Source organism: Pinus tabuliformis, chromosome 4_1 (genome assembly GCF_031772625.1).
Source record: "Pinus tabuliformis cultivar Carrire ecotype Pingquan chromosome 4_1, CPIR1, whole genome shotgun sequence".
Classification (NCBI taxonomy): Eukaryota; Viridiplantae; Streptophyta; class Pinopsida; order Pinales; family Pinaceae; genus Pinus; species Pinus tabuliformis.
The window spans coordinates 717,283,728-717,298,843 of NC_142303.1; positions in this window are offsets into that span (position 1 = coordinate 717,283,728).

Below are 15,116 nucleotides of genomic sequence, written 5' to 3' on the forward strand. Positions count from 1 at the left end.
AATCACTTATGTAAAAGCCATGCTTTTGTAAAGGATAATGGCCGAGAAGGCTCTATCTATTAATTATAAATAAAATAATGGGATGCTTTATAGCCAGAGATCCCGGAGGCATAGTGTTCTGGAAGAATTCTCTCCGTGCATAAGAATTTACAGTTCTCTGTTAATTGGTATATTTGCACATGTATTTGATGGCGTTTCTTTCCTTTTGAGCCTTGTTAATGATAATTCGGCCTTATTTTCCTGTCATATATGTGAATTAAGCTTATTGGTACAATTTTTTCCCTTATATCGGCGTGGTTGTTCTTCTTAAATGCATTGTTAAGTCTCGCAAACAAAACTCTATTTTACACAGAGAAATCGTGAAAATCACTTAGCCGGAACAGAGTTCCGGACCTGAAATTCTATTAGACTTGGTTCATACCCGTGTCGGGTCTGAACCTTTATCGCATCGCATAATCGCAAGCGGAGTGGAAAGGGTTGTGGAACTACCGAAGTCCAAACCCCGATAAGCCCGAACCCGAAATATTATACAGCGGGTTGGGTAAGTTTTCGGGTCCACAAGGATTGTCGCATCACACAGTCGGAGTGGAAGGAGCCTATGGTGTGGACTTTTGGAACCACCGATAGTGATTGCTTACAGCCACGTGGCATATCGCATCGGGGAATTACCCATGTCAAAGCGTCGATAGTGTATTAAAGCGCCTATTGTGTTATTTGCATAAAACACATCTTACCTTGGGTTTTAACGCCGATAGTGTATTTAACGCTATTTGCGTTATCCCCATTTGAAAAGCCTGTCGATAGTATATTTGTGTCATTCCTTGGAATTACAGTCCCGATAGAGAATAAAGGCCCGGTGTTATAAATTGCGGCAATAACCAAGGTAGGGGTGATTGGAAAAAAAACCCATGTGGCTGTCAGTTTTACCGTTAGATGATTGATACACAATCAGAAGCAGAAAGAGAGATTCAGCCTGAAATTGAAGAATTTATAGCCAGATTTGAGAGTTTGTCCATATCGCCTGCACCCAGGCCACCATTAGTGGTATCAGAGCAGCCATCTGACATTGGATTGAATCTCAGAAGCAGGAGAAGGAAGGTTACTATGGCTTTCAGATTTGGAAGAGGACAAGGACGTGGTGGAAGAGGATGACCTATTGCAAACGCTAAAGTAATGGAAGTTGTGCAACAGATGCAAGAAAGATTGGATGCATTAACAACAAGCAGGAACATAGATGATGGAGATGTTAGTGAACCTGAGATTGAAGCTGCAGAGGAGGAAGCTGTAGCAGTTACTCCTAAGATGAGGTTCTTTCAGTCAGTGTTGAGATCCACGGCCATGCCAAAGACTGAGGTAGCGATATATGAAGGAGGACTGAATCCAGAAGAATTAATAGACTGGATTAATGGCATGGAGAAATTCTTCGATTATGAAGAAACAAAAGAGGAGAAGAAAGTCAAGTTCGTTGTCACTAAGTTAAAAGGCCATGCAGCGCTTTGGTGGGATGGTGTGCAGGCAGAAAGGAAGAGACTTAGCAAGCAACCAATCAAGAATTGGAGCAGGATGGTAGCAAAGCTAAGAGGTAACTTTCTGCCAAGTAATTATCAACAAACTTTGTTCAGATAAATGCAAAATCTTAGACAGAGATATTTGACAGTGAAAGAATACACAGAGGAATTCTATAAGGTAAGCATAAGAGCTAGAGAAGCCCAAGATACAGATGAGAAGGTGGCTAGATATATGAATGGCCTTAGGATGGACATTCAAGATGAAATAAGTCTATTGTATCCTAAAACAATAGAGGAAGCTTATCAGATAGCACTGAAAGCTGAAGAAAAACTCATGAGGAAGCAGTCTACCAGAGGGAGAGGTACTTTCCGAGGAAGGGGAAGTCAAGGTGGTAGAGGGAGATCTACAGCACCTAAAGATGGAGCTAGCAGCAGCTCAACTCAGCATGCACCCACAGGAGGTGATGCAAGAGGCAGAGGGAGTTTTTCTAGAGGAAGAGGAGGCGGAGGAAGAGGCAGAGAAATAAGATGTTATAGATGTAACAAACTGGGACACAAAGCTTTTGAGTGCCCAGAGAATGCAGAAACAAATCAGAGGAATGCCATTTTTGCTCAAGCTGAGGGAGAAGCACCAGCAGCAATAGTGACAGAAGAAGAAAATATACCAGAGAGAGGAGAATCTTTGGTAGTTAATAAAGTTTTTCTCAAGCCAGCAAAGGAGGTGGTTGAACCATCACAAAGAAAGACTCTATTTAGGATAGTGTGTAAAGTCCAAGGGAAATGTTGCCAGATGATCATTGATAGTGGCAACACTGATAATTTGGTATCTACAGAAGTGGTGGAGAAATTGAAGCTGAAGACAATGAAACATCCAACACCTTACAAGGTGTCATGGTTGCAAAAGGGACATCAACTGTTAGTAAATGAGCAGTGTGAAGTGGAATTTCAGGTGGGCAAGTATAAAGATAAAATTGTATGTGATGTGATGCCAATGATGTGTGTCACATATTGCTTGGAAGACCTTGGCAATATGACAGAGGAGCCATGCATGATGGGAAAATAAACACCTACAAGTTTGGAAAGGATGGTGTCAATCATACGTTGTTGCCTCTACAAGAAGAATATGTACCAGGAAAGAAGACTGATCCAAAAACTCTGTTACTTGGAGGAAAGGAATACTTGAAGCAGATTGAAGAAAATGAGGTAAATTTTGTTGTAATTTGCAAGCCCAAGGTAATAATGACTTCTACTAAAGTTTCTGATTTACCCATTGAAATTCAAGAAATGTTGGAGAAATATTGTGACATTATTGTTGATGATTTTCTAAATGAGTTCCCACCCATTAGAAGAATTAGCCATCATATAGATTTGATTCCTGGAGCAAGTCTACCTAACAAAGTAGCTTACAGAATGACTCCTACAGAAAATGAAGAAGTTAGAAAGCAGGTGCAAGAATTGCTTGACAAAGGGCTGATCAGAGAAAGCTTGAGTCCTTGCGCAGTACCAACGGTGCTGAGTCCAAAGAAAGATTGAGGCTGGAGAATGTGTACAAATTCAAGAGCCATCAATAAAATCACAATCAGGTACAGATTTCCATTACCTAGAATTGAAGATTTAATGGATTGCTTGAGTGGAGCAAAGTATTTTTCAAAACTATATCTTAAAAGTGGGTATCATCAAATAAGGATAAGAGAAGGGGATGAGTGGAAAACCATTTTTAAGACAAATGAGGGATTGTGTGAGTGGAGAGTAATGCCTTTTGGGTTGTCAAATGCACCAAGTACATTTATGAGACTCATGAATGAAGTTCTTAAAGAGTTCATTGGTAAGTTTGTAATAGTATATCTGGATGATATATTAGTTTACAGCAGGTCTAAGGAGGAGCACGTGAGACATTTTAATTATGTCTTACAAAGGCTGTAGCAGGAGAAATTATTGCTGAATTTGAAGAAGTGTTCATTCATGAAAGAAGAACTAGTGTACTTGGGTTTTGTTATTTCTGTTGAAGGGATGAAGATGGATCCAGAGAAGATCAAGGCAATCATGGAGTGGACTTCACCCAAGAGTGTTTTTGAGGTAAGGATTTTTCATGGTCTTGCTAGCTTTTATAGAAAATTCATCAAGAATTTTAGTAAGATTAATGCACCTATTATTGAGACCATAAAGAAGGATAAACAACCATTTATATGGACTGCTGAAGCAGAGAAGAATTTTCAGCTGTTAAAGAAGAAAATTACTGAAAAGCCAATTTTGGTTCTGCTTGATTTTAACAAACCTTTTCAAGTGAAGTGTGATGCCAACGAAGAAGCAATTGGAGGTGTTTTAAGCCAGGAAGATAGACCAATAGCCTATTTTAGTGAAAAGTTGAATGATTCAAAAAGGAAGTATTCTTCTTATGACAAGGAGTTCTACGCAGTTGTGCAATCATTAAAAGAATGGAGGCATTATTTAATGTCAAAAGAATTTATCCTTTATTCAGATAACCTTGCACTACAGTTTATAATGCAACAACCAAAACTTAGCCAGAAACATGCTAAATGGGTAGAGTATCTTCAAGGTTTCCATTTTGTTTTGAAGCATATAAATGGCCAATCAAATAAAGTTGCAGATGCCTTAAGTAGGAGGGATGTATTATTTCAAGAGAGTCAAATCCAAGTGTTGGGTTTTGATTTTCTTAAAGAATTGTATGAGACTGATTTAGATTTTAAAGAGGCATTTGAGGCTTGTAAAAATCCTATTTTGATGGATAGAAGCAGATGGTTGGATTACTTCTTACAAGATGGGTTGTTATTTAAGAAAAATCAGCTGTGCATACCAAACTGTTCAATGAGGGAGAATTTAGTTAAAGAAAAGCATAGTGGAGGACTTGCAGGACATTTTGTCATAGAGAAGAGCTATGAACAGCTAAACAGATTTTATTTCTGGCCGAAAATGAAATCTGAAGTGGAGAAGTATGTGAGAATTTGTAAAGTCTGTCAACATGCAAAGGGAAGAAGCCAAAACATAGGTTTGTATATTCCATTACCAATTCCAGATAGGCCTTGGGATATGGTAAGTATGGATTTTGTGTTGGGCTTACCAAAGACTCAAAGAGGTAATGATTCAATTTTTGTTGTAGTGGACAGATTTTAAAAAATGGCACACTTTATTCCATGTTATAAAACTAGTGATGCTTCTCACATTGCTAATTTGTTTTTTAAGGAGATTGTAAGATTGCATGGGTTTCCCAAAAGTATTGTCTCAGATAGGGATTCCAAATTTGTTAGACATTTCTGGAGGACACTATGGAAGAAGCTGGGAAATAAATTAAGTTTCAGTTCTGCCTATCATCCACAAACTGATGGACAGACTAAAGTGGTGAACATGAGTTTAGGCAATCTTTTAAGGAGCCTTACTGCAGAACATCCAAAGCAATGGGATCAAGTGTTAGCACAAGCTGAGTATGCATATAATGACCCACCTAACAAGAGTACAGGACAAAGTCCATTCCATATTGTTTATGGAATGCATCCAAGAGGAGTAGCTGAGTTAAGAAACTTGGGAAAAGAAGAGATGAGAAGTGCAGAGGGTGAAGACTTTGCTTCAAAAATGCAGGCAATACATGAACAAGTGAAGCAACAGCTGTAGGATAGCAACATCAAATACAAAACCTGAGCAGACATGAGAAGAAGAGAGGTGAACTTTGAAGTTGGAGATCTGGTTTTAGCACATCTCAGAAAGGAGAGGTTTCCAAAGAGGGAGTATAACAAACTGAAATTCAAGAAAATTGGACCATGCAGAGTGTTAAGAAAGTTTTCTACAAATGCATATGAGATTGAGTTACCCCATGATGTTGGAATATCACCAATTTTTAATGTTGCAGACCTGTACAAGTATGAAGGTGAAAATGCAGATGATGTTGGGTGTGGAGCTTGATTATCTTCTGTATTCAAAGGTATCACCACATTGGACCCCAGTTCGAAATGGGGGTGGCAACGCCGCCCGTAAAATATTCGCTGCAAGGGGGGTCCAAGGGAGGCCAGCTGCGACCTTTGGGGAGCCCCCCCTTGGCGGGGGGTTTCGAGGGCAGCGCCCCTGAAGCTAAGAATAGATGTTAAATTGCCTTGTAAAAGTATAGTAATTTCTAGTCAATCTAGGCCGTTCATTAGGCGGAGATATGATGGTAGAAGTTATGTTTAATTTAGGGTTTTTTGCCCTAGAAGGCAACCCCTCACTATATATGAGGGAATTGTATTGCGTCTATGTAGATCTGTATTCTGAGTGAGAAAGAGAGAGGAGATTGAGAGCGAAGAGGGTGTTACAGCAGATCTGCTGTAGGTTGTATCTCTTCAGTTTGCTGGATAATATAAAAGGAAGGATTGGTTGTTTCTCCGTGGACGTAGCCCAAACTGGGTGAACCACGTATATTTGTGTCTCTCTTGTTTTATGAGTTTTCCTGTGTTTATATTTCTGCAATATTTTATGTGTTCCATTGCTCCGTAATATATAATTTACTAACAGATGATACAACACAAGATCAAGAGACCCAAGAGATTGACTGGGTAAAACAGTTACCCACAGCAAAGAATTTGCAGCCAGAAATAATTCTGAACAAGAAGGTGTTTAAGAAAACAAGGGGACAAGAGTACTTCCAGTATTTGGTAAAGTGGAAGGGTCAGCCGACCGCTGAAGCTACTTGGGTTATAGAAGACATGCTACAGAAACTGGGCAGTTTTGTAGATGAACTCATGGACAGGATCCCATGAAGAATTTTGTCCTCAGGAGTCTGATGCAGGAGCATGTGACTTAGAGGGAAAAAGTCTTCAAACATATTCCAAAAATCCAAAAAAATCTACAGGCAAGGGAGTGGGGTCCTTTAGCCAGCATGTTTCATGCTTTTCTAGTTTAAGATAATGACAAAATTTAGGGATAAAGTCAGTTGTAATAAGTCACTTTATGATAAGCTGTAGTAGCTTTATTGCTTTAAATCACTTATGTAAAAGCCATGCTTTTGTAAAGGATAATGGCCGAGAAGGCTCTATCTATTAATTATAAATAAAATAATGGGACGCTTTACAGCCAGATATCCTGGAGGCATAGTGTTCTAGAAGAATTCTCTCTGTGCATAAGAATTTACAATTCTCTATTAACTTGTATATTTGCACATGTATTTGATGGCATTTCTTTCCTTCTGAGCCTTGTTAATGATAATTCAGCCTTATTTTCCTGTCATATATGTGAATTAAGCTTATTGGTACAATCTTTTTTCCTTATATCGGCACAACTGTTCTTCTTAAATGCATTGTTAAGTCTCGCAGACAAAACTCTGTTTTACACAGAGAAATCGTGAAAATCACTTAACCGAAATAGAGTTCCAGACCTGAAATTCTATTAGACTTGGTTCATACCCGTGTCGGGTCCGAACCTTTATCGCATCGCATAATCGCAAGTGGAGTGGAAAGGGCTGGGGAACTGCCGAAGTTCGAAACCCCGATAAGCCTGGACCTGAAATATTATACAGCGAGTTGGGTAAGTTTTCGGGTCCGCAAGGATTGTTGCATCGCATAGTCGGAGCGGAAGGAGCCTATGGTGTGGACTTTCAGAACCGCCGATAGCGATTGCCGACAGCCACGTGGCATATCGCATCGGGGAATTACCCATGTCAAAGTGCCGATAGTGTATTAAAGCGTCGATTGTGTTATTTGCATAAAACACATCTTACCTTGGGTTTTAACACCGATAGTGTATTTAACGCTATTTGCGTTATCCCCATTTGAAAAGCCCGCCAATAGTATATTTGTGTAATTCCTTGGAATTACAGTTCCGATAGAGAATAAGGGCTCGGTGTTATAAATTGCGGCAATAACCAAGGTAGGGGTGATTGGAAAAAAACCCATGTGGTTGTCAGTTTTACTGTTAGATGACTGATACGCAATCAGAAGCAGAAAGAGAGATTCAGCTTGAAATTGAAGAATTTATAGCCAGATTTGAGAGTTTGTCCATATCGCTTGCACCCAGGCCACCAAACTACCAATAGTATTCTCAATATCATCCATATTTGAAATATGCAAGAAATGTAGGGAAAAATTTGGGATATGAACCCAATCTAGCATCTAAGTGATTGACATAAAGGTTGGATAAAAATATAGAAACTGAAGAGCTATAAAAAGTCCCACTCATCTTGAAAACTAGGGGCCCTCCCTAAAAACTTACTCATATTAAGCATGATAAAAAAGATGAACTATAAACAAATATCTGGAACAAAGCGATATCTTACAACTCTATATCCATTTGAATAAATCCACTAGTATAAATCCATTGAAGGAGGAGAATGACTATTAAATATGCAATTCATAGTTTTGATGTAGTTGAGTGACCTCACGTAATATTATTTCCCTCAGTGGTTCATCTTCCACTTTATCTACCGTATAGGCACCACGTAGAAAACTAGATGAAACAATTATAGTGGAAGAATTTTTATTTTTCACCACATCTTTAAAGGATACCAACTTTGAATTTGAAGTGACCCAAGTCCCACTAATTGCAATACTCAATGGATCATTGAATAATTGCATAAGCTATATTTAAATATTAAGTTTAGTATTCTAGTTGTTTAGCTCTCTGTAAATCTCCAATTGTTGTTTTAAGTGCAACAAAATCATTTGAATTCATGCACAAAAGTATGGTATTCCTGTTGAGAGACTTTACCATCATCTAAAATCTTTGCAATATAATATTGGTTTTACCAAATAATAGTTTGGTAGGTATTTCATTAAACATTTGACATTCAAAGGTTTTAGCAAGCACTTGTAAAATATGCATTTGATCAAACTCTTGCATTCAAAGGTTTTAGAAAGTAGTCGTTGAAAAGAAATATGTAAAACATGCGGCATTTAAGTGATTTGTCTAAGACTTGGAATACAAGGATTTCATCAAATTATTGATTTGCAAACTATTCATCAAATAATCGACATTTATCTAAACTAAAATGTTGAAATTGCAATGGGATAACATTCTTGACTACACCAAGAAACACATCCTTGTCCTCAACATGATCTAAGTTGCCTTTTAATCCCCAACCCAAAATGGTACATATCAAATGTGCTAAAGACATACATTCACTTGGCTCTTTGATCTAATTGTTGTAATGATAACAAGAGGCCTCCTCTCCATAGGGCTCATAAGTTTTTGTGAAACATAGAGGCCCTTTCTTTGAGGATTTTTGAGATTTCATGTACAAGGGATTTCTATAATAAAACCCTCGTAGGGTCACATGAGTGCTATCACTACTTATATCCTTGATACTTTGAGAGGAAAATACTTTGGTTCAAAGAAACCTTTGAAGCATAGTGAGTTAGGTGGTTTAAAATGCTTGGGCTCTGACTTGGGTGAATGGAAGAATGACGAAGAGATGTGGGCACTTATTCAAAAGTTGGACGATTGTTGAAATTTCACCAAACTTATGTATGAATGTTGAAATTTTCACTGTTTCAAATAACTAAATAAACTTTTAAGGTCATGAATATTAGAAATTTTCAATGTTTAAATACGTAATAAACCAATTAATTTAAAAATGAATTCCACAGCTAATTGGAATGAACTTTTTATAAATATAAAAGTTAAACACGAGGACAATAATGAAAGGAGGATGGACCCTGCACTAAAGTTTACAGACTGGTACAATCATAATTAAAATGGAGTTGTTTTTAGTTGGACTTTTTGGACTTTGAGGTGAAATCTTGATTTGTATTATTTAAACTGGTTTTTTGACTGTATATATAGATTCAACACTATGAAAAATCCTTAGGGCACTTCGATTGTGCAAGAGTTACCCATCAAACTTGTGATTTCAATAATAAATTCCTGTCAAATTTTAGAGAAATTAAACTTGAAAACCCCACTAGAAAAACTTCCAAAAATATTTCACTAAAACAACTCAAATTAAAATTAACACTCCAACCAAGATTCAATATCATTGGAAAAAAACCAGATAAAAACCATAAAATCATCATAATTGTGTCTAATCAACTTTTTCCCAGAAATTACAATCAGACCATTACAACAATAATTAAAATTAACACTACAAGAACGATGACCATAAAGTCAGAATTGTGTCAGATCAATTTTTCCTTGAAATTACAATAAAACATTATTGTTGTCGCATTGATAAGAGAGTTTTCTAAATTATACCCCTCATCAAATCCCTGCGACCGTCCACCAGCTGTATGGCAAATCTTAAACCTTATCGATCGCTGTTATGCTAACTTTTTTCAAGTGTCCATGTGATTTGTTTCGAAAGGCAGAAAATCGAACTTTTATTTATCCTCCTGTCACATCAAAACTTACCGAACAAAGACCGATGACACTTATATTATTTGTCTTCTCTGCAAAAAGATTGGAAAATACATTTCCAGCATTGCAAAGCAACATGATTCGGCTCTCCTTGTACGCACCCAAATATTTTAAAGTGTCATTATTACAATTTCTAAATATTTAACACAACGTTGTTGTAATTCCCAACATTTTATAAAGGTTAAAAGTACAATAATTCCAACTTTTTTAAAGTGAGACGAATTAAGGCCCGCTGGCATGATTCCCTTTAAAATCACGAAGCGGGAACAACGTTTTGAAAAAGCTGAGAGACTACAAATATTAATATTAATATTAGCAGCGCCATTGACGTTCATCTCCTCTCTTCTTATATTAACACGTGTCTACAACAGTTCAATATAAGGATAAAATTGTATGTGATGTGATGCCTATGGATGTGTGTCACATATTGCTTGGAAGACCTTGGCAATATGACAGAGGAGCTATGCATGATGGGAAAAGAAACACCTACAAGTTTGGTAAGGATGGTGTCAATCATACATTGCTGCCTATGCGAGAAGAGGATGTATCAAGAAAGAAGACTAATCCAAAAACTCTATTACTAGGAGGAAAGGAATACTTACAACAGATTGAAGAAAATGAGGTAAATTTTGTTGTAATTTGCAAGCCCAAGGTAATAATGACTTCTACTAAAGTTTCTGATTTACCCATTGAAATTCAAGAAATGTTGGACAACTATTGTGATATCATTGTTGATGATTTGCCTAATGAGTTACGACCCATTAGAAGAATTAGCCATCATATAGATTTGATTCCTGGAGCAAATCTACCAAACAAAGCAGCTTACAAAATGACTCCCACAGAAAATGAAGAGGTTAGGAAGCAGGTTCAGGAACTGCTTGACAAAGGATTGATCAGAGAAAGTTTGAGTCCTTGTGCAGTACCAACAGTGTTGAGTCCAAAGAATGATGGAGGCTGGAGAATGTGTACTAATTCAAGAGCCATCAATAAAATCACAATCAGGTACAAATTTCCTTTACCTAGGATTGAAGATTTGATGGACTGTTTGAGTGGAGCAAAGTATTTTACAAAACTAGGTCTTAAGAGTGGGTATCATCAGATAAGTATAAGAGAAGGGGATGAGTGGAAAAATGCTTTTAAGACAAATGAGGGATTGTGTGAATGGAGAGTAATGCCTTTTGGGTAGTCAAATGCACCAAGTACTTTTATGAGACTCATGAATGAAGTTCTTAAAAAGTTTATTGGTAAATTTGTAATAGTATATCTGGACGATATATTAGTTTACAGCAGGTCTAAGGAGGAGCACATGAGACATTTCAATTATGTCTTGCAAAGGTTACAACAAGAGAAATTATTGCTGAATTTGAAGAAATGTTCATTCATGAAAGAGGAATTAGTGTATTTGGGTTTTGTTATTTTCGCTGAAGGGTTAAAGATGGATCTAGAAAAGATCAAGGCAATCATGGAGTGGCCTTCACCTAAAAGTACTTTTGAGGTAAGAAGTTTTCATGGTCTTGCTAGTTTTTATAGGAAATTCATAAAGAATTTTAGTAAGATCAATGCTCCTATTGTTGAGACTATAAAGAAGGATAAACAACCATTTAGATGGACTGTTGAAGCAGAAAAGTATTTTCAGTTGTTGAAGAAGAAGATCATTGAAAAACCTATTTTGGTTCTACCTAATTTTAATAAACCTTTCCAAGTGAAATGTGATGCCAGTGGAGAAGCTATTGGAGGTGTTTTAAGTTAGGAAGACAGACCTATAGCTTATTTTAGTGAAAAGATGAATGATTCAAAGAGGAAGTATTCTTCTTATGATAAATAGTTTTATGCAGTTGTGCAGTCATTGAAGAAGTGGAGACATTATCTAATGTCAAAAGAATTCATACTTTATTCAGATAACCATGCATTGCAGTATATTATGCAGCAGCCAAAGCTTAACTAGAAACATTCCAAATGGGTAGAGTACCTTCAGGGCTTTCATTTTGTCTTGAAGCATATAAATGGCCAATCAAACAAAGTTGCAGATTCTTTAAGTGGGAGAAATACATTACTTCTAGAGAGTCAAATTCAAGCGTTGGGTTTTGATTTTCTTAAAGAATTGTATGAGACAGATTTAGATTTTAAAGAGGCATTTGAAGCTTGTAAGAATCCTATTTTGATGGATAGGAATAAATGGTTGGATTATTTCTTACAAGATGGATTGTTGTTTAAAAGAAATCAGTTGTGCATACCAAATTGTTCTATGAGGGAGAACTTAATCAAAGAGAAACATAGTGGTGGACTTGCAGGACATTTTGGTACAGATAAGACTTCTGAGCAGTTGAACAGATTTTATTTCTGGCCGAAAATGAGATCTGAAGTGGAAAAATATGTGAAAACTTTTAAAGTTTGTCAATATGCAAAGGGAAGAAGCCAAAACACAGGTTTGTATGTTCCATTACCAATTCCAGATAGACCTTGGGATATGGTAAGTATGGATTTTGTTTTGGGCTTACCAAAGACTCAAAGAGGAAATGATTCATTTTTTGTTGTAGTGGACAGATTTTCAAAAATGGCACATTTTATTCCATGTTATAAAACTAGTGATGCTACTCACATTGCTAATTTGTTTTTCAAGGAGATTGTAAGATTGCATGGGTTGCCTAAGAGTATTGTCTCAGACATGGATTCCAAATTTGTTGGACATTTCTGGAGGATATTATGGAAGAAGTTGGGAACTAAACTGAGTTTCAGTTCTGCCTATCATCCACAGACTGATGGACAGACTGAAGTTCTGAACAGGAGTTTGGGTAATCTTTTAAGGATTCTTACTCCAGAAAATCCAAAGCAGTGGGATCAAGTATTGGCACAGGCTGAATATGCATATAATGACTCACCCAACAAGAGTACAGGACAAAGTCCATTCCATATAGTTTATGGAATGCATCCAAGAGGAGTGTCTGAGTTAAGAAACTTGGGAAAAGATGAGATGAGAAGTGCAGAGGGAGAAGATTTTGCTTCAGAAATGCAAGCAATACATGAACAGGTGAAACAACAGCTACAGGATAGCAACATCAAGTACAAAAACAAAGCAGACATGAGAAGAAGAGAAGTGAAATTTGAAGTTGGAGATTTGGTCTTAGCACACCTAAGGAAGGAAATATTTCCAAAGAGGGAGTATAACAAATTGAAGTTCAAGAAAATTGGACCATGCAGAGTATTAAGGAAATTTTCTGCAAATGCATATGAAATTGAATTACCCCCTGATGTTGGAATATCTCCAATTTTCAATGTTGCTGATTTGTACAAGTATGAAGGTGAAATTGCAAAAGATACAGAAGAAGACCAAGAGAAACAGGAAATTGACTGGATAAAACAGTTACCTACAACAAAGGAATTGCAGCCAGAAAGGATTTTGGACAAGAAAGTGTTCAAGAAAACCAGAGGATAGGAGTACTTTCAGTATTTGGTCAAATGGAAGGATCAACCAATCGCTGAAGCTACTTGGGTAACAAAAAACATGCTACAGAAATTGGGCAGTTCTGTAGAAGAGCTTATGGACAAGAGCCCATGAAGAATTTTTTCCTCAGGAGTCTGATGAAGGAGCATAACACTTGAAGACAAATTCGAAGAATTATTTCAAAAATACAAAAAAATCTATAAGCAAAGGAGTGGGGTCCTTTAGCCATCAATTTCCATGTTTTTCTAGTTAAGCATAGAGCTAGAATATAGGATTTGATCATGATGTAATAAGTTTTAGTTAGTTAACTGTAGTGGAGATTCTCGAGGAGAATGCCTCACAGGACAAATAAAGTTAATAAATTTTACCCTTTGAATTAGGATCTGGTTGTTAGGATGAACCAGTACTTATGTAACTTTCACTTTATTGTAAATGGATTTTGACTGTTGAAGAAATTTGGCTTCCTTGGAGCGAATTCAGTAAATTGGGAAATTTTAGTTTCTGTGTATGTGAATGATAAATTCTCTGTCAAATCCCGAAGGATAATCTCCTTCGAAATCTCTGTGTTATTGTGAAATTCCAAGTTTAATGTTGTTCTGTGAAATTGGACGAAATTGTGTTGATTGTGTTAAAATTCTGTGTTTTCCTTTTAACTGAGTTTATCGTAAATTCTGAGTATATTAAACGGAAGGTCGAGATTAGTGGAGGAAGACCACAGTCGTAGCGCGTGAAGATTTAACTTAACCTGTTAGATCAACGGTGTTCGACACGGAAATCAACCGACAGTTAACAAGCGAAGCAGTTTGAAGAAACCACAAGTAGATTTCGGGCGGAAGAAAGGCTGTAAATGGTATTTTCTCTTTGGCGCTGATTCCATACATATCGTGCCACGTAGCAGAGAGGAGAGGGAGTGAAACCACTTATCGAGCGGGTTTAAGGTGCGCAGGTTAGTCGGTCGATATGTTTGTGAGCCGTTAGATCTGGTGGTGTGAGATCAACGGTTGACAGAGGTGGAGCAGGTTCGAGGTCGGGGAGTGTTGTGGCCGTTGGATCTTGGATAGATCAACGGTGAAGAAGAAGAGCCGATAATAATTATGAACACGAGTATATAAAACTTGAAGTCCAGCCTTATGTGTTGGGCGCGTTGTTTTCTGTGTAATCTTATGTATTTCCGCTAAAGTGTTGTGGTCCCGATTTATAAAGAAAAATCCATTAAGTCGTGTGGTTCCGGGTTTTTAAAAAAAAATCGGATTTCAAATTTTATTAAATCAAGGTCTGTATTACCGTCGGGTCTAGCATGACGGTAGTTTAGCGAAACTCGGTGATTTTTGGAGGCCCGCTAACTTAGTGAAGCTCTAAGGGTTATCGGTGCATGACAAAGAGTCCATTGAATGAGCATTTACACCCGCAAATGGAAGTAGAAGATATAATCTCACAGTTTGGGAGATTATCACTTCTGCATGTACCTATACCGCCATCACTTCCCTCTCAGGATTGCGCAATGTTGTCTTGGTGAGGCAACGTCCGGGCTAAGGCTGCCCAGACCCGCCGATGGGCAACTGAAATCAGATGTGAATGTGAATGCATGGCGATACTGAGTGTAAGCGAGAGTGAATGATCGTGCATGCAAACAATGAATGCAAGATTCATAAAATGGAACAACATGCACGTGTGTGAAGCGAGTCGCCAGATCGACGATCATTTGTGTAAAACAATGTCATGCATGCGACAACAATGAGATGTTAACGAAAACTGAAACGGTGCTAGTAAAAGCTAATATGCATGAAAAAACACTCACACAATCCAAAACACAAAAAGAGACAAAAATGCTGCAA